Here is a 20,432-nt window from a genome sequence, read left to right on the forward strand (position 1 = left end):
AAAAAAAATCAAAATACAAGCACATATCCAGGATTTCAGGTTCTTTAACATTTATAAACAAATACAAATTGTAAGTTTCAATGTTTCTAAGTAATAAATATAAATCTATAGATTTCAATGTTTCTAAACAATAAAACAACAACATATATAAATCCATAACATAAGTCTACAATTCAAATTTCAAATTTCAAATCATAAGTCTAACGTCTAAACTCTTCTTCATCATTTGACTATTGCTCAAAGCTCACTCATCAAACTTTCATTAAACAATTGTTTTGCAGAAAGTATTGCTTCCTCTGGAATTTCATCTAAAAGATATATGTAAATCATGAACATAAGGAACAAAAAAACCAGCTAGTGATAAACTAATAATAGAAACACTAACAAATTCATTTTGATTCTAATAAATTTTCTCATACCTTTTAGGTTTTGGCCAAGCCAAAACAAATTTTGAGTACACACCAACACTTCCACTGTAGATAGATGAAGTTTACTATAATGAGGACTCAAATACATACTTGCAGTGTTAAAAGCGGATAAGAAGCAACTATTGATGCATGAATGGCCAAAAAGTCTCTTGCAATCTTTGTAAGTATAGGATATTTGCCTTGATTATTCTTCCACCATGAAAAAATATCAAATTGACTAGTTGAAGGCAAAATATTTTCCTCAAGATAAAGTTCTAATTCTATTTTTGAATGATCATTTTGCGAATTCCCATTTCTAAATGATGCATGCTAATCAGCCATTTCATCTAAGTTCGAGTCCAACATAATAGAATCTTTGCTGTAGTGCCTTGAGAACTAGCAAAACTATTAATCCCTCTCCCATTTGAATTTAATAAATACTTTAAGTCATACCCATGCACTGAATCAACAAATAACTTGTGCACCCTTTCGATTTTAGATTAAGCTCTTTCTCCATATATTTAGGAAGCAAAAAGTTAATCAGTAGCATCTTACGCACAAAATCTAACATAGTGCCCACAACAAGAACTCCATGAACACATCCTAATATTTGTCATATTTTCCAATCATCTTAGTGGTTTGAAAAAAGTTATGTCAACCTATAAAACTCTTTAGATACTCACACATAAATTTTGAAAAATTCTACTCTGACTCACTAGGCAAAGATGTATAATTTCTATCACCTTCCTTCAAACGAACACTACATATATTACATAAGAAAATGGTATTAAGCATTAAATAAGTGGAATTTCATCTAGTTTTATATTCAATTGCCAAGTTCTTCGTTTTTTTAACATGTAATTATTTGTTTTGCCCTTTACAACCTCAAAATTTTCAATTCTAGGAGATGTTACTGTCTAGTAATAGACACTATCTTTAATTTTTTCAGCTTCCTTTTGTATCACAAATAAACCATTCCTTACTATCAAGTTCAATAAATGAGCACAACAACACATGTGAAAGAATGTGCCACCCATAATCATCCCTCACTAATGTAAAAAAATAGTTAAAATATTAAACATTACAAACATTCATTTATGTTTAAATAAAAAAAAGTAAGTCCTAAGAACATTACCTCATAATATGACTTCACAACACCCATGAACTATCAATGTAATGTGCTGTAATAACCATATACTCTTTTTTTGGTTACCCGCAATCCACATATCTATAGTAACTGCAATCCTACTTTTATAAGCTTAAAAAAAGCTCAACGTCTTCATCTTCTCAATATCATAAAGCTTCAAAATTTTAGCTTTGATAGTGTTTCTACTAATAGTCCCAATTGAAGGTTACAGTAGCTTCAACAGTTCATAAAACCCAACATAATTAACAAATGATAATGGAAGCTCATGTAGTATAATCATTCTAGCTACAAAAGCCTTCATTGTTGCCATATCCCACTTTGATTCAAAACTACAATTACCAAGGGCAACGGTTCCATCTACTTTAGAAGAAAAAAATTAAGTGCATTTGCTGCACATTTTGGAATGACCTTCTAGGACATGTTTATTATGAAAGTGATTAGTACCGTAAGAATAATGTCATTGTATAACTAATCCAAAATAATTACAAATCGCCTAAACTTCCTTACCCAACTTAACTTTTTAAAAATGATTCCAAGCCACAGAAACTACTCTATCGAAATTGCTCTTTTCGTTGCCACCACCTCATTTTTTTAAAGTGACCAGTGTAGCATTACCCCAACAACCACCGCCACTCCCACTCCCACGATCTATTATTGTTGAACCTGGTTCTAATTCAATAGTTGTATCATTATTTTTTGGTACCTTACTCTCTCACACACTTTCATCACTCTTTTAAGACTCTGAGACATCAATTCTTTATTAATTTTCCATTATGAAATTGACACCTTACAAAAATTATGTCAAAACTAATTAATTTATGATTAACAAATTAACAACTAACCCGGTAACTTTTTCCATTTTATATGTTAGTTTTAACTGTAATAAATCTACAAATTTTGAAGATACCATTTCGAATCTATTAATGGCAACAATAAAAAAATATTTCAAAGCATAAATCACATAACAAATCATAATAGGAGACAACGCACATAAGCACAACTGAGTTTAAAAAATCAAAACTCACGATTCACGGTAGTTGATGATGATGAACTCAGTGTTAAGCTGTGATTGACTTTACTGTATCAATGTTGTTTTCTCCACAAGCCGCAAATAACTAATGGTGATAAATGTGGCATTTTCAATTGTATCACAGCTCCAAAAATAGCAGTTGATGATGATGAATAGAGCCGCGAAGGTGGCGAAGCATGGTGATTTGATTTGATTAGGAGATAAGTTAAAAAGAAATAAATGTTTGGCTTTGGCTTTTTGGCTACGGCAATTGCAAATATGTGAGATAGTGAGGGTGAAATTAGGACACTTTTTTTTTATGTTTCTATTTATATTAAAAATAATTAAAAATAATATTAAAATAAGATATTCTTGTCTAAGTTCCATATATGTGGGTTCACCCAAACCTGCATTCAGATCCGAATGTATCAGGGTCAACCAAATCAAATCCAGATACCAAATTTTATTACACTGTGGTATAGATTAAACCAGGCCCAAATTTTCTAGGTTCATCTAGGTTCTGATAGGTCCTAGTTAAGTTGTCATCCCTATTTACCTCACTCGCACCAAACGCAGCCTTTTCACAACTTTTTGTGATCATTAGCCTCTTTTCTTTTTACAGTAAAAATTGCAGTCTCATTTCTTCTTTCTCAAACAAGAATTAGAGTATTTTCTTTATTCTCTCAAATGAAAATAAAAATTAAAGCCTTTTCTTTTACCTCTCACTCATTACCAACTTCAATCACTGACTAACATTAGAAAGTATATATTTAATAAAAAATAAAATCATTAATTTTCAATTACAATCTTGATAACACTAAAAATTTATATAATTTCAATCCTATAAGGTCGACTACACAACCATAATGCTGAATTATTGGTACTATCTGTTGCTCTAGTTTCATCATATCAAAGCACAACAAACCTTTATTGACATGACTACAAGTGCTTAAAACACCTGTAAAAAGTCCAACACAAATTTCATGATCCAATCCAATTACATTTGTCCAAACTCAAGTTCAAAGCCCAAAATATTTCTTAAATACCTAATAGAGCCAAAAATATCAAATTCTATATATTTCTTAAATATTTGGAGATATTTACAAAATGTGGTTATCAATTTTTTTTAATTTAATATTTGTGTGGTTTGTAATTGTTCTAGGTTACTGTAAATACCCCTACTCTTTTTTGTAGGCATAAAGTGAAATGTGAATAATAAAAGAAAAATAAGAAGTGTAGAGCCGTAAGTTGTGTAGTGTCTTTTGTAAAATATCAATAAATTCTTCAGTTTTGAAAAATTCTTCTATTGCTTAAATAGTTTTGGCTTTTATGTAGTTTAGTCCTCTTTAGTTTTTTCAACAATCAGTATCAGAGCATGGTTGGTCAGGGACTACTGTAGTAGTGTTTTATGGAAGTTCATAACAGTCAAGGTGGAGCTTTGTTGGATCGCAAGGAGTTTGAAACTCTGTAAGTTCACTAGTGAAGATCTAGCTTGCTTGGCATTGTCATAGTCTTGCAAACATGAAGGGCGGCCTTTAAATAGTTGGAAAACCTAAGAAGCTGAACAATAAAAATTACAATACATTGGCAACATTGATAAAGTCCTACTTACAAGGCAGTGCCTCTAGAACATTGTTTGTGGTAACGATGTGAAATCACTAATTGAGGAAGCCACTTTCAAGAAGCGGAGTATTAAAGTTGGGAAGGCCATGTTCACTGCAAGAGTGCAATTGAAGAAGTGATGTTACTTTTGCAATGATTTTTTCAAAGAAGAATAACACATGGCTACAACTTCTTGAGAATGAGCTACTGTCAATTTCACAAAAGAAACATGGCAATAGACGAGTAATTTAACAAGCTAAGGTCCCTATATCGCGAAATTTCTAAGTTAGATCCTATTGTTGTAATTTCTCAATCTAGAATTAATAGAATTATTGTCTATAGTTTGAGACCCGAATTTAGGAGCTTTATTACAACTGTCTAAGGTTGTCCAATCTAATAAACCATTGAGGAACTTGAAAACTTGCTTTTCGATCAAGAAGTGAGTGACAAACAAATGAGTGTGGCCTTAGTAAAGAACAATAATGAAGGATTCTTTACTAGGGGTGGGCAAAATCGGGTTCGGGTCGGGATCGGGTTTCGGGTTAGTCGGGTTGGATAAAAATCGATCCAAACTCCACCCGAACTTAAAACCCGATCCGATCTGATCCGAATTAAATTCGGATCGGATCGGATCGGGTTAAAAATTCGGGTGGAGTTCGGATCGGATCGGATTCAGGTTAATTCGGGTTCGGATTAAATTCGGGTTATTCGGATGAATTCGGGTTAATTTGAGTCGGGTGTAATCGGATCGGATTCGGATTAGTTCGGGTTCGGATTAAATTCGGGTTATTCGGATCAATGCGGGTCAATTCGGGTTATAATTAATTTGGCAATTGGGGAGGTGAAATACTGAAATTAGGAAATTAATTTATTATAATTTTATTGTATTTTTTCCTAAAGGGGTTTTGATGCTGGAAAGTCACATTCTAACTAAGGAAATTAATTTATTATAATTTTATTGTATTTTTTCTATTTTTTTTATTCTTTTTGCCATGGGAACCTCAGGAGATACAAGCATAGTACAACCGTTTAAAAGAAACCAAAATTTGACAACATGTATAAAAAAATTTATAGAGACGGACATAAGATTTGCATTATTGCCCAACATTTATAAAACAAGGGATTCATTACTTAGTTATAATAATTAACCAAACTTTGACAACATTTATCTAATCCAAAAGAGAAACACAGCAAACGTAAGGGATTGATTCATTTTCATTCTAGCAAAGTGGCAATAACAACATGAACGTGCATGTCATTTATAAAACAAGCATTTGTGGCTTGTGCACTTGCATAATTTGTCAATACAAAGAAATACTCACATTCTGGCAATAACAAAATTTGTGCACTTGCAGACTATTAAAACCAACCCAACTTGTCAATACAAAGAAAAATCTTCAATGGAGTATGTCATCAATGCTTTAAGCTATAACAAATACTCATACCTCTGCCATTTAATAATGAAAAAAGTTGAACTATCATGTGCATCCTATAACCAAAATTCCAAATAATATATGCATGGTATCCAAAATTCTAAATAATATATGCATGGATTCTAACCAAAATTCCAAATAATCTAAGCTGGATTCTAATCTTCCTTTTTTCTCAGAATTTTTCAATTGGTTTCTTTTCCACTCTTGTCACCTTGCTAACTAAGACATTTCTCTCCCACCTTCCTTGTCCTCCCTCATTCATCCATCCATTCATTTCAACCAACAAAAAAAGAAAAATACTCTAGAATTAAATTCAAATGATTCAAAATTAAAAATTAACACAAAGCATAAAATTAAAATTAACACAAAGTTTAAATTTAATAGTCTCCATCCAAAGCGCAATGTCCAATTCTAAAATCTAAACATTAATCTTTAGAACACAAAATTAAACATAATTAAATAGTTTCCATTTTCCAAAACACAAATGACAAAGTTCCAAAATCCAAAACACAACAAAGTTTAAATGTAAATCTAGATCAACTTCCTCCACGGCTCCACCATTCCTCGCAAGCACTTTGACAACTTTTAACTTCAATTTCTTCTACTCCAAGTTGAAGAATTGAAGCATATATCCCCTAGGGAAAAATTGAAAAAATATGCCCAAGTAATACCATTCCATCAATTTCAATGTGTCTAAAATAAATAAAACAATTATAATATTACAATTTGAATTAAAACTTAAAAATTAAAACTATAACAACTATTATCTATTATTATAGTGTAAATTACAACCTAAACATATAATATGAAATTATAAATAATAATATATATTAAGAATTACCTTTCAAATATCCATAACACCCATATCAGCGCTCACTGTTTCCACCGTTGAAGCTTGTGATCTTACAAACTCTTTAAAATGTCAAAAAAAAATGAAATTAGTAAGTAACTTAAGTACATGTAGATGCTATTTATAAAGTTATAATACATCTTAACTTTATAAAGTATGTGAAAAATATTACCTTCTTGTAGCTCCATATGGAATATCTGCTCTTTAATATCTTCCTGAAGGTTATAGACAGGATTAGCAAAAAGTTTAGCTTGTAACCAATTTTCGGTACATATCAATGCCTCAACCATACAAGGGGTCAAAGAACTCCGATATTCGTCAATGACGCGACGCCCTGTGCTAAAGGCAGATTCAGATGCCACTATGGAAACGGGAACAGCGAGGACATCCCTTGCAATTTTCTCTAATATCGGATACTTCGATCCATTAACCTTCCACCAAAGCAAAACATTGAGCTTAAGATTGCTCGGATCTTCAACTGGGTCACTCAAATATCGTTCCACCTCAGATACTACTCTCTTACCCTCATTCTGAACAAACACTTTCTGAGCATACCTAAAGAAAGGGCGAGAAACTCGGAAAATGTCATCACCATCACCACTAGGACCCTCCGGCAAACCAACATCAGTTGTAAAATAAGGAGAATAACTTGTACCACCATAGCTGCCGCTAGGAACACTCTCACTACACATCGATGGTGTGGAACTAGAGCACATTGCACTATATGCATCATAAAGCTCATTCAACAAATCTTTCACTGCTTTGGTCATTTCTTCAACTTTCCAACCATCATTGGCAAAAATGATCTCAAAAATATGTTTGGCAAAATCCATTTTAGCTCGTGGATCAAGAATAGAGGCAACAATCAACATTTTATTTATCTTCCCTGAAGACTCCCAATATTTATCAAATTTTTCCCTCATTTGATACGCCATAGCCACCACCCAAGGATCTCTACTTCCCTCTAATGTAGTCAATGAGCTCTCAATTAAGCCAATGGTATCATAACAAAGATTAGAAGTCACACTCAAAGAAGCAGAAAATAACAATGTGGCATCATAAAATACCTTCAAAAATTTCACAATTCGCCCTGCACTCTCTCAATCCTCAGGTCCAGATGGGCCCACCCTCTTAACGTTACTTTCTTTCTCGAGAAAATATGCCTCATACGGTTTATCCACCTCTGCCATTCTATCAAATGCTGCTTGAAACTTCAACGCAGTCATCAACATTAAATAGGTGGAATTCCACCTAGTAGGACAATCCAAAACAACCGTTCCATTTGGACATTTCACTTGTTGAGAGCACTGTTTAAATGCCTGTAGCCTCGTTGTGGAGGATCTCACATACTTCACAGCATTCCGGATGGCGGCAACACTAGCATGCAATTCATTCAACCCCGAAACAACAATCAAGTTCAAAATATGTGCACAACAACGCACATGCATATACTGACCCGCCAATACAATTGCATCATCATTCCTCCAAGCAAGTAATTGCATAGTCACATAATTAACAGCAACATCATTTGTACTGGCATTATCAACAGTTATTGCAAACAATCTCTCTATCCCCCAATCTTGTAAACAAGCTACAATCTTTTTACCGATCGTTTTCCCTCTATGATCTTCAATGACACTGAAACTAATAATCCTTCTGTTCAAACACCAGTCACTATCAATAAAATGAGCTGTGATCACCATGTAGCTCATGTTTTGAACAGAAGTCCATAAATCAGTGGTAAGCGACACTCGCTGTTTGTTGTTGCAAATCAAACTCTTCAACATTATCTTTTCTTCAAAAAATAAATCCATAACATCCCTACCAACAGTTCTCCGAGATGGCATCACAAATTGTGGAATGGCTACACTACAGAAATGCCTGAATCCTTTGTTATCCACAAAACTAAGTGGCAACTCACCCATAATGATCATTTTGGTGACTGCCCTTCTACAAGCGTCTTGACTCCACCCTTTAGCCAAAACCATATTACTTGCATTTCCTTCCCCACCCTCAGTTGTCAAGTTTTGTTGACTTCCCTCTTATTGTTCCCGGAATGTCTTGTATGCAAGGCAAGCCAGTATATGATTTCTCATATTTGTAATCCCATCACGCCTTGAATGACATTGATATTGTCTACCACAATAGTTGCACTTGCATTTGTTTGGATTGTCCTCGAGCAAAGTAAAATGATTCCACGTCGCATATATTTTCTTCATCGCTGGTCTTTTCCACTTTGCCTTTTGAGTTCCTTCCATTTGAACACTTTGATTGTCATCATCACTTATTGAATTCGATCTTGAGTGTCCAGACATCTAAACATACAAATAAATAATTATTAATCATTAATTCATAAATTAAAATACAAAAAGACTATTAAAAAAATCTACTTAATAGTTAGTATTACAAATTGATTCAAATAATTGTTAATTTAATTTTATGAAACTTTTTGAAATCGATATTTCCAATTTTCCACCATAATGTTTATATATGATCAAGAATTCAATATGCATATTCCATAAAAGAAAACCAAGAAATTAATGTAATTATTTAATTTATAATATCTAATTATCCATTGGCCAAAATAATATAATATTAATTACATATCCGTATCTTAAATTCTTAATTCTTATTATGCCCACATTATATGTAGTTAACCACTTAATATTTACTTATTGGTTAATGGTTATCATGCAATTAATTAAATTGATTAATTATTTATTGAAGTTGAAACTTGAAACTACTGCAATTAAATTGGTTAATGGTTAATTTTTTGTTGAAGTTGAAACTATTCTACAAATACACATATCATATGACATATACAATTATAATTTATATTGTAACATAATATTTAATTTTAATTTTTAATCTAACATTATACTATTCATACAAAAAATCAATTATTAATTAATAACAGAAAATTAATGCCAGATTATTTTCATTTTATTGATAAAATTTAACAATATATAATTAAAAATTTAACATACAAAATTACAATTAACATTTCTCATATAACATATAACAAATAAAAATTATAATTAATCATTAATGCATATATAATTATATAATATATACCATCTCTTAAATAACTTTAAAAGCCGGATTTGCTGTCTTGCACTCTTGCTTTGCTTATTCGGGCTTCAGCCTTCAAGCCTTCAAGTTCCAATTCCAATTCCAAACTTCCAAATTTCCAATTCCAAAACAGAGAGTGAAGAGAGTCAGAGAGACAGAGACCTTTTGAGACTGGAGGCTGGATCCGTGACCCGTGAGGCGTGACCGTGAATGGGTGTGGTGGCCGGATGTCAACACGCAACAGCCGTCAGTCGTGACCCGTGGACGCCAATGGTGGAGACTCGAGTGGATCGGAGGCAGCTTATGGTGGAGTGGAGGATTCAAGGCGTGGATCCGGCGCTTGGTTGCAGCAGATCTGTAGATCGGGTCACGATCTTCGCGAATCAGCTTCGGCTTCGGTTGGGGTCGTTCTCGGAAGTGGTTGCTGGCTGCGTGTGGTGGCCGGTTGAAGCTAGCTCCGTGAACTGTGCGTGTGTGTTTGCTGCGCGTGGTGAGTGACGAAGGCCGTGACTCCGTGAGGCGTGAATGAGCGTGGGACAGTGGGTTGGCTGCTACCTGCTTGTGCTTGACGGCTGCTGGTTTCAGTGATTTTTGTGTGACACTGTGACAGTGAGGGTTTGTGAATTGTGATAGTGATACCGTGAGTGAGGGTTTGTGACTGTGAGTTGTTACTTGTTACTTTGCTTAATTGCTTTGCTTGTGTTGTTTTCTTGGTGAATTATTGAATTGTTTTGTAACTTTTGTTGCGGTGAATACTAAATAGTTTGGAGTGAATTGACTGAATTCCTGAATTGTTTTGTTGCAGTGATTCGGTGAATACTTTGTGAAATGTGAATTACTGAATTAAATTATGAATTACTGTTACTGTGATCTGTATTTTGTTTCTGTGAGAGTGTGAGTTACTGATTCAATGCATGTACTCGTGTGAGATGTGAATGTGAGATGTGTCTATGTGATATTGTAAGTGTAATGTGTAAATCTGTAATTTTGCCCACTTTTTTTTTTGTCTCAACCCGATCGGGTTTTCGGATCGGATCGGGTTTCACCCGATCCGACCATGATCCGATCGGGTTGAGACAATTTCACCCGATCGGGTTTTGTTGACCACTTGATCTGATCCGAACCTGAAATTTTTCGGATCGGGTCGGGTCGGATCGGGTCGGGTCGGATAATTTGCCCACCCCTATTCTTACTGATAAGAAGAGAAGCCGATTTAGACAATAGAGTGGTAGAGGATCTAAAAGAGATGTGGACAAGTCAAGAGGTAACCAACAAGAAAGTAGCTCATAGATAGGGGAAGCACAAAAGAATCATAGTAATGGTAGCAAATATTAGCCAAAGAAGAAGTTCGAAGGGATTGATACAACTATGGAAAAAAGGGCCATATAGCAAAAGATTGTTGGACTAAGAAAAAGTTTGAGGAGAGTAATGTTGCTACTTCCAATGGAAAAAAAAGATAATGATCATCAATGGGAAGTTAATGCATCGGTCACCGTCGAGGAATAAGAGCTAGCATTTATAGTCAGAATACCATTTTAGATTAACTACAAGAGTGATTGGAGAAAATTCTTATGCACTGTTGATTGGTGACCTGGCAGCACGTTAGTGGACCAAAAATTGCGTGTACAGTACATGCATACACACATGATTATTTTTAAACAAACCGTGTCACTATTCAAAACGCGTGGTCAAACCGCGTACTGTTGACTGATGACGTAGAGCAATCCTGAGCGTCCAAACTATTTTTAATCCGATGGCCATGATTTACTCAATATATCTATAAAAAGGGAACCTCTCCCCCCTAATTGGGCACCTCTGAATCCATTTTTGGACTCCATTTTCTGTAATTCCTTTTCTATCTTGTATTTTCTACATATTTTAATAAATTCTAATTTTTTCCCTAGTTCAATTATGAGTAGCTAATTTTCTTTCAAACTTGAGTTAAAGATGAAGTCTCAACATGTGTTATGAGCTTTATTTGGTAAATTTTATTTTTTTCCCCTCTAATTATTGTGGATGTTTTGACTTTTCGTCGAAAAATAATACTAATCTTGTCTAGATACCACCCTGATTTCACCGGCTCCCTAGTACAAGGTTATTATTATTTGGCACAATAAGCTTTTAGCACCATATTGATTAGAGTGTGATTCATGAAGTGTGGAAACCCTCTTCATGATTTAATTGACATTAATAAGAAATATTTAACCAATGGTGCATGTTGATATGGATCCATATACCCAAGTACGCCATTTCAATAGATTTCTCTTCAATTTATTTTCGTCATTTCAGTTCCAATTTTAGGATAATCTAAGTCACTTTCACCACAAATCCAACCACCCATTTAGAAAAATTAATTGTACATACAATTAAAATCCACCTCCTCGTGGAATCGACACTCATCACCATTAATCTATTCTACAATAGATTTATGCACTTGAGAGTTCAATAAAATTTGCACAACAAGTTTTTGGCACCGTTGCCTAGAAGGTAAGTTATTTTAATTCGTAGAATTAATTTTTGTGCATAATTTCTTTTATTTGTTTTCTTGTATTTTTTATTAAAAAAGAAAAAAAGTGAATCTACATTTAGAGGTAAGAATTTCTTTTCATTTTCTCTTCTTTAAAATTATGTAATTTAATTTTCAATTTATTTTCTTTGTAATTTTTTGTTTATCTTGTTAATTTATTTTTAGTTAATTTATTCACGTATTTTTTGTGTATTTTTATAATAAGTTGTAATAGCTCGATAAGGTTAGTATCATAATTTCTCATTTTTCTTTATTTTTATTCGTTTTATTCCCATTTATTTTGTGTTCTTTGCATGCATGGTCGAAGGTTATTATTACCTAATCTTGAGCCTATGGACCTTGAATTAGAAAAAACACTTCGCACACACAAACTCGTGGTAATTAAAGATAAAAATAAAATGGATTTGCAACAACAAGCACCACCACAAGAGAGGCCATTTAAGGACTACTTCAGTCCTTTAGCTAATTTGAGTACATCATGCATAAGATACCCAAATGTAGCTGCTAGGAGTTTTGAACTAAAATTTAGTGTGCTAAATTGTCTCCCAACATTCTATGGCCTAGAAAATAAGGACCCATATAATCATTTGAATGATTTTCATGCCATTTGTCAAACATTTAAATATGAGAATTTTTCAGATGATAATGTGAAACTTAGATTATTCCTATTTTCATGGCTCAATACATTGCCTGCTAATAGCATCACATCATGGGAACAAATGGTAACAAAATTTTTGAATAAATACTTCCCAGTGCATAAAACCAATACTATTCGCAGGGAAATCTCAGAATTTACCTAGAGAGAGGACGAGCAATTTTTCAAAACATAAGAGCGATTCAATGGGCTACTCTTGAAGTGTCCACATCATGGGTACGAGAAATGGCACCAATGCCAATACTTTTTAGAGGAATTATTGTCGAATGTGTAAGAATGGCTAATGGAAACAAGCAGAGGAGATCTAATGTCAAAAAGTGCATAAGAGATTTGAGAATTCTTCCAGCGACAAGCAGATAATTCCCAACAACAGAGTCGATTACTCAGGAATACTAGAAGAATTAAGAGAGTGAATTAGGTAGATTCACATTGGCAAGTCAAGTTCAGGAATTAAAGAAGTCAAAGCGATAATTGAAGGTCTCTCTCGACAAATAGCATCGTTATCGACAGCTAAATCAACAAAACAACATGACCATGACTCATACTCAGATCAAGCCAATGCCATAAGTGTAATGAGAAAACCATCAAACTACAACCTATACTCTAACACATATAACTTTGGATGGAGAGACCACCCCAATTTTTCATGGTCTCAAGGATTCCAACAGAATGGGCCAGTAGCTCCAGCTCCACCAATGCAACAAATTCCTCAAGCCTCTCAGCCACCATTTAGACCATACAATCAGAATCAAAATTACTCTCAACCCAGACCATGGGAGGATGCATTCTAGAATTTCAAGAATGTTACTCTACGATTGAGCAATAGAACCGCACCATTGATGGACTACAAAATGAGATGAGAGCAGGCTTCAACTCACAAGCGCAATTAGTTTCAAGCCTCGAGAAGATGGTAGGACAACTTGTTTCTTCAGTTCAGACCTTGGCAATGATTGTTGAGAAAGGTAAATTTCCAAGTCAACCAGTACCTAATCCTAAAGGAGTACACGAAATAAGTACCAGTTCACCACAACAGCATGGAAAGGTCAAAGCAGTCATGACCTTGCGAAAAGGAAAAGAAGTCGACAACAAATTGGAGATGCTGATAACAAAAGAAAATCAAATTGTACCTGTGAATGTTGAGGACTCATCACCGGAGGAGAAAAAAGAAACCGACCCACGAGAATATGTTCCCAAAGCTCCATTTCCTCAGAGGTTAGCTAAAGGAAAGAAGGGAAAATCCACAGGTGCGATTCTTAAAATCTTTAAACAGGTAAGTGTTAACATCCCTTTACTTGATGCTATAAAACAAGTTATATCTTATGCCAAGTTTCTTAAAGACCTTTGTACTAAAAAGAGGAACATTCACGTTTAAAAGAAGATATTTTTAACAAAAAATGTTAGTTCCATACTCCAACATAAAATTCCTCTAAAATGCAAAGACTCAGACTCCCCCACTATCTCACGTAGCATAGGGAACCACACAATTGAGAATGCTTTGTTGGATTTATGAGCTAGTGTAAATTTGTTGCCTTATTCAGTGGTGTTACAACTTACAGATCGGTCCACGAAAATACCTCGTGGTATTGTGGATGACGTGTTTATCCAGGTAGACAAGTTTTATTTTCCTATTGATTTCATTGTAATTGATACTCAACCAATACAGGATTCAAGGAAGCACATCCCCATTATTCTAGGTCGACCTTTCTTGGCAACTGCGGATGCTCACATTCAATACAGGACTGAAAATATGATGTTGTCCTTCAGCAACATGATCATGGAGCTGAACATCTTCAACATTACCAAACAATCTCATAATGCAGATGATAGAATTGTTGATGTGGCTTTAATAAAAGCATTAGTTGATAATACTTTTGTTTCAAACCTTAGTGATGATCCTTTACAAACATGTTTAACTCACTTTGGTTTTGATTTTGATATTGACAAATCAGTTGATGAGGTCAATACCCTGCTTGACTCAACACCATCCATGGACACTAATAAATGGAAGTTAAGAGTTGAACAACTAGCACCATCAGAGAAGAAACTCATCCCATCATCAGAATCACCACCGAAACTCGAGCTCAAACTATTACCCAACACTTTAGAATATGCATTTTTGGGAGAAGAAAGTACTCTACCGGTAATCATCTCATCATCCCTAAATGACGAACAAAAAGGTAAGTTGTTGGATGTTTTAAAAGATCACAAAGGAGCATTAGGATGGACCATAACAGACATAAAAGGTATAAACTCATTAGACTGCATGCATTACATTCACCTTGATGAAAATGCTAAACCTACTAGGAAAATACAATGTCGGTTAAATCCTAACATGAAAGAAGTTGTTAGAACTGAAGTCCTTAAGCTATTAGATGCATGTATCATTTACCTATTTCTGATAGTTCATGGGTCAGTCCTATACAAGTTGTCCCCAAAAAGTCAAGAGTCACAGTAGTTACAAATGCAGGTAATGAATTAATACCCACTAGAGTAACTACAAGATGACGTGTATGCATTGATTATAGAAAGTTAAATTCTGTCACATATAAAGACTATTTTCCTTTACCATTTATCGATCAAATGCTTGATAGATTAGCAGACCATGAATTTTATTGCTTTCTAGATTGTTACTCAAGATATAATCAGATTCCTATAGCACCAAAAGATCAAGAGAAAACTACTTTCACTTGCCCTTTTGACACTTTTGCATATAGGAGGATGCCATTTGGATTATGTAATGCACCTGCTACATTTCAACGATGCATGTTGAGCATTTTTTCTCATATGGTTGAACGATTCCTTGAAGTCTTTATTGATGACTTTTCTATTTTTAGTGATTTATTTCATCAATATTTACATCATCTAACATTAGATCTGCAGATATTTATCGAGAAGAACTTAGTCTTAAATTGGGAGAAGTGTCATTTTATGGTAAAACAATGTATTGTTCTCGGTCACATCATTTCGAGCAAATGTATTGAGGTTGACAAAGCCAAGGTGGATCTCATTTCTAATCTTCCTCCACCCAAAATAGTCAGAGAAGTAAGATCTTTCCTTAGGTATGCTGGTTTTTATAGACATTTCATTAAAGATTTTAGCAAAATTTCTAAACCCTTATGCAATCTACTTGCTAAGGATGTACCATTTATCTTTGATGATTCATGTCTTGTGGCATTTGAAAATTTAAAGCAGTTGTTGACATCATTACCCATCATTCAGCCCCCAAACTAGAGCTTACCATTTGAGCTCATGTGTGATGCATCTGATTATGCAGTAGGAGCAGTTTTAGAACAAAGAGTTGATCGAAGTCCCCATGTTATTTACTATGCTAGTATGGTATTGAATGATGCACAGTTAAACTATTCAACTATTGAAAAGAAATGCTAGCAGTAGTGTTTGCATTAGAGAAATTTTGAACTTATCTCACTGGTTGTAAAATAATTGTGTTCACAGATCATGCTGCTCTTAAATATCTTCTCACAAAGAAAAATGCAAAAGCTAGACTAATTCATTGGGTGTTACTTTTGCAGGATTTTGACTTGAAATTTAAAGATAAAAAAGGCACAGAGAATGTTGTGGCTGACCATCTCTCTCGTCTTCATTTTGACACAATTACAGAGCCATTAACATTGAATGAGTCATTCCCAGATGAACAATTGATGAGTGTAGAAGTATTACTATGGTATGCTGATATCGTTAATTATCTTGTTACAAGTCAACTTCCAAAGCATTGAACCAAGCCAGACAATGCCAAATTTTTTTGCATAAATAAAGAATTTCTTTTGGGATGACCCGTATTTGTTCAAGTATTGTGCATATCAAATTGTTAGACGATGTGTCCCAGAAAGTGAAATTCAAAATATCCTTTCATTCTGCCATGAACAAGCTTGTTGAGGCCATTCAGTGCTAAGAAAACAACGACTAAAGTTTTACAATGTGGTTTCTATTGGCCAACTATATTTGGAAACGCTTACACTTTCTGTTCTTCATGTGATAAGTGTCAACAAATGGGGAGCATTACACGAAGAAATATGATGCCACTAAATCCAATTTTAGTGGTTGAGATTTTTTATGTATGGGGTATCGACTTCATGGGACCATTTCCCCCTTCTTTCGACCATCAATACATATTGGTTGCTGTTGACTACGTATTAAAATAGGTAGAAGCAATTCCATGTAGAACCAATGATCATAAAGTGGTGATAAGATTTTTGAAAAACAACATTGTTTCACGCTTTGAATTCCCTCGAGCGATTATAAGTGATGGTGGTGCCCACTTTTATAACAAAGCATTCAAAACTCTTTTGATAAAGTATTCAATCACTCACAAAGTAGCGACCTAATATCATCCGCAAACTAGTGGCCAAGTTGAGATCTCCAATCAAGAAATAAAGAACATATTAAAAAAGACGGTGAGGCCATACAGAAAAGATTGGTCATTAAAACTTGATGATGCATTATGGGCATATAGAACGACTTTCAAGACCCCGATTGGGATGTCACCCTACAGACTAGTGTATGGAAAAGCTTGCCACCTACTTGTGGAACTCGAGCATCGTGCACATTGGGCCATCAGGAAATTCAACTTTTACATGCAGTAAGCTAGCTCAGAAAAAAGATTACAACTAGTAGAACTTGAAGAAATTCGCAATGATGCATATGAAAATGTCAAGATTTACAAGTAGCGAATGAAAGTCTTTCATGACAAGCACATTATGAGAAAATCGTTCACTCCAGGTCAGAAAGTGCTTTTATTCAATTCTCGCTTGCACCTATTCCCAGATAAGTTACGCTCTCGATGGTCTAACCCCTTTATTATTCATACTATTTTTCCACATGGGGAAATTGAAATTAAGGTTCCAAAGAACAATGTCACGTTTAAAGTTAATGGTTAAAGATTAAAGCCATATCTAGTGTACCAACCACATGGAAAGGACACCGAAATAAATTTGAGTGACCCACCAGATTTGAATTGAGTTTTTTTTCTTTTTATTATTCTTTTGCTAATTAAAATTATTTTTACATAAGTGTGTTTGTTTAACCATTAAGTTTTCTCTTATCATTGTTAATCATGAGTGCCATAGCTAAAATAGTTCCTCCTGAACATTCTTAAACCACTTTAACGTGTAAAATATCATCTCAAAAGGCAAATTCGATTTTGTAAAACACATTGCATTTGGGCTTTGCAACCACCAGAGTTGGTATCCTATGTTGAGGATTTAAAAAACCAACTCAGAGACATTGAGAGAAGTGTCTACAACATCCAGTTGGAGCTTGAGGTAAATTCAATAAGAGGACGATTGTAATTTTCTTTATGTGTTTTAGTTTATTTTTCTTTGTTTGTGTTCTTTAGTTTATTACCCCAGTGAAGTGGCGGATAACGATACTTCGTGACAATCAAGTCAGTTACTTCAGTTTCCCATAATAACTGATATTCTGAGGCGAAAGTATGGACAGAAACGAGATTCTAGTAAAGCTTCACAATCGATTCCCCTCACTTCCTCAGAATGCCCTCCTTACAATCTATAAAGCTCGGTCCGAACGCATACGATTGCTCATGAGGAATAACATACATGCTGACATCCGTTAGTTAATCGAGGCTAAAGTACGATTGGCAGATGAGTTACCTCCAAAATTTATTGCATACATGCCTGGTTGTGGTAAAGGAAATTATGCAAGAAAACGAAGAGCTCGAAAAATTTCTGTTGCTTGTCATAAGTGTGGCAGAATGAATTGCGATAAAAAACCATGTTCTTTAGGAATGATGTCTGATAACAGGGAAGATAAGATTCAATTCATTAGGGATGGCTTGAATAAGGAGTCATTGGATGATATCCTTTTGTCTCTTGAAACACATCCCAGTGGATATGTGCAAGGAGCGATTCTCCAGTTATGACCATTATTCCAGAAAGAGCATGCATGATATAGTCTCGGGAATCTGACTATAAACGACCATGTTTGCCAGTTTATAAGAAAATTGAATGGGAAGCCTATCCTCGACCCATAGAGGGCGTTCAAGCTATTTCTAGACGTAAAACCAGAGGAAGATGCGAGCCACAGTCGCAACTACATGTAAATATCATTTTACTTCACTGTTATTTTATTTCACTATTGTTTTATCATTTACATTGTTGACTTTAATAATTTTATTTTATCATTGTTTCTTTTTCTTTTTACTATTTTCTTTTTGACTCGCGAGCCATGTGCTTTATGCGTTATTTGACACTGACATGCTACCTCATACACAGCTGTGACCCACTATCACCAAGATTCTTAAATATGATTTTTTGTCGAGCACTCACAAATTGTTTTTGAGAAGTATCCCAATGACAGCTACTCCCAATAGACAATTCAAGAACATTTGTGTGCTTTCTGAATTTAACTATGACAAACATAAAGAGTTCGTTGAGACAGCCATAGATCTTGGTCGAAGCACAGCAGAGAGAAAATTCCACTCGGTGTATAGAGGAGGTAACCGAGAGTTATCAAAATTGGTCTCAAAAACTGCTTTTGTCAGAGGAAGTCAAGTGTTAGGAATCATCCCAAGAGCCCTAAAACCTTTGGGCAGTTTTTCTGACTCATCGACTGGAGAAGAGTTAGTCATCTCAAGTATGCAAGAAAGAATAACTGAAATACTTAATCATGCTGATGTTTTTTTTTCCTTCTAGTAGATCTTTCAACACTAGAGGCACTTATCACACTAGCTGAAGTAAAAGTTAGTTATATGGCTAAAAAGATGTAGTGGTACATATAAGAAAAAGAAAAAAATAAATAAATAAATTGGGTTGACTAGCATTTTGTTTGATTTGAGATCGTATTGTTTCTAAGCTAAGGGCATATTTCTTTCATCATGGTGAGAGCATGTGATATTACTTCCTTATTATTTTCTCTCAATTACCATTCATTGGAGTAACTATTTTTATTGGGTTTAATTTCTTTGTGAGAGTGTTACTATTTCCAGTGAGATTTTGGGATTTAACATGTCATTCTTGACAGCAGCTGTGACAAAGTCTACTAGGCTGATTCATGTGGACAGTTGATGTGGGTGTGATGTTTCTTTAGACTGGAGATAATGCTTATACTTTTATTTGATTACTATCATTAGTCCGATTGAATAAATATGATTGTTAAAAAAAAATCATTTTGGATTTGAATTTTTTTTTCGCTTTATTTGCTAGGGACTAGCAATAATCTAGTTGGGGTGTGTGTTGGTGTTAGAAAATGTATATTTATAAAGGAGAAAATCGTCATTTTACACTTCAAATTTTACTAACACTTCTAGTTTTATGTATTTTAGTCTCTTGTAATTTAATTATGTGTATTTTATTTTAATGAAGTATTTTATGCATTTTAGGGGTATTATGGTCATTTCACAATGAACGAGAGATCAAACAGCAAAACGGACATCACTTTGAACTCAGGACAATCGAAAACCTTAGGAGGAACATAAAAGGAAAAATATCACTATTCACATGTATGGTACTATACACATGTACAGTATTGTCCATGTTACTGTTCATACAGACGGAACGATGACGTGGTATTGACCGATGATGTGACATTGACTAATGAAGTGTCGCGACTCTATTGGAGAAAATTCTTATGCATTGTTGATTGGTAATGTGACAGCATGTTAGTGGATAAAAAATTGCGCGTATAGTACATGCATATACATAAGATTATTTTCAACCAAACCATGTCATTATTCAAACCACATGGTCAAACTACGT

The 20,432-nt window shown here is 34.3% G+C and overlaps 1 long non-coding RNA gene across 1 annotated transcript; it reads right to left on the minus strand.

The window, feature by feature from the left end:
- Nucleotides 1-6,000: 6,000 nt before the first annotated feature.
- On the minus strand, nt 6,001-6,801 carry LOC127902788 (uncharacterized). The gene is made up of 3 exons (XR_008055411.1): nt 6,621-6,801; nt 6,440-6,510; nt 6,001-6,233 (listed from the first exon to the last, which is right to left on the minus strand). It is a non-coding gene; the product is annotated as an uncharacterized LOC127902788 (long non-coding RNA).
- Between the last annotated feature and the right edge of the window lie 13,631 nt (nt 6,802-20,432).

The sequence above is a fragment of the Citrus sinensis genome, chromosome 5, assembly GCF_022201045.2.
Source record: "Citrus sinensis cultivar Valencia sweet orange chromosome 5, DVS_A1.0, whole genome shotgun sequence".
Lineage (NCBI taxonomy): Eukaryota > Viridiplantae > Streptophyta > Magnoliopsida > Sapindales > Rutaceae > Citrus > Citrus sinensis.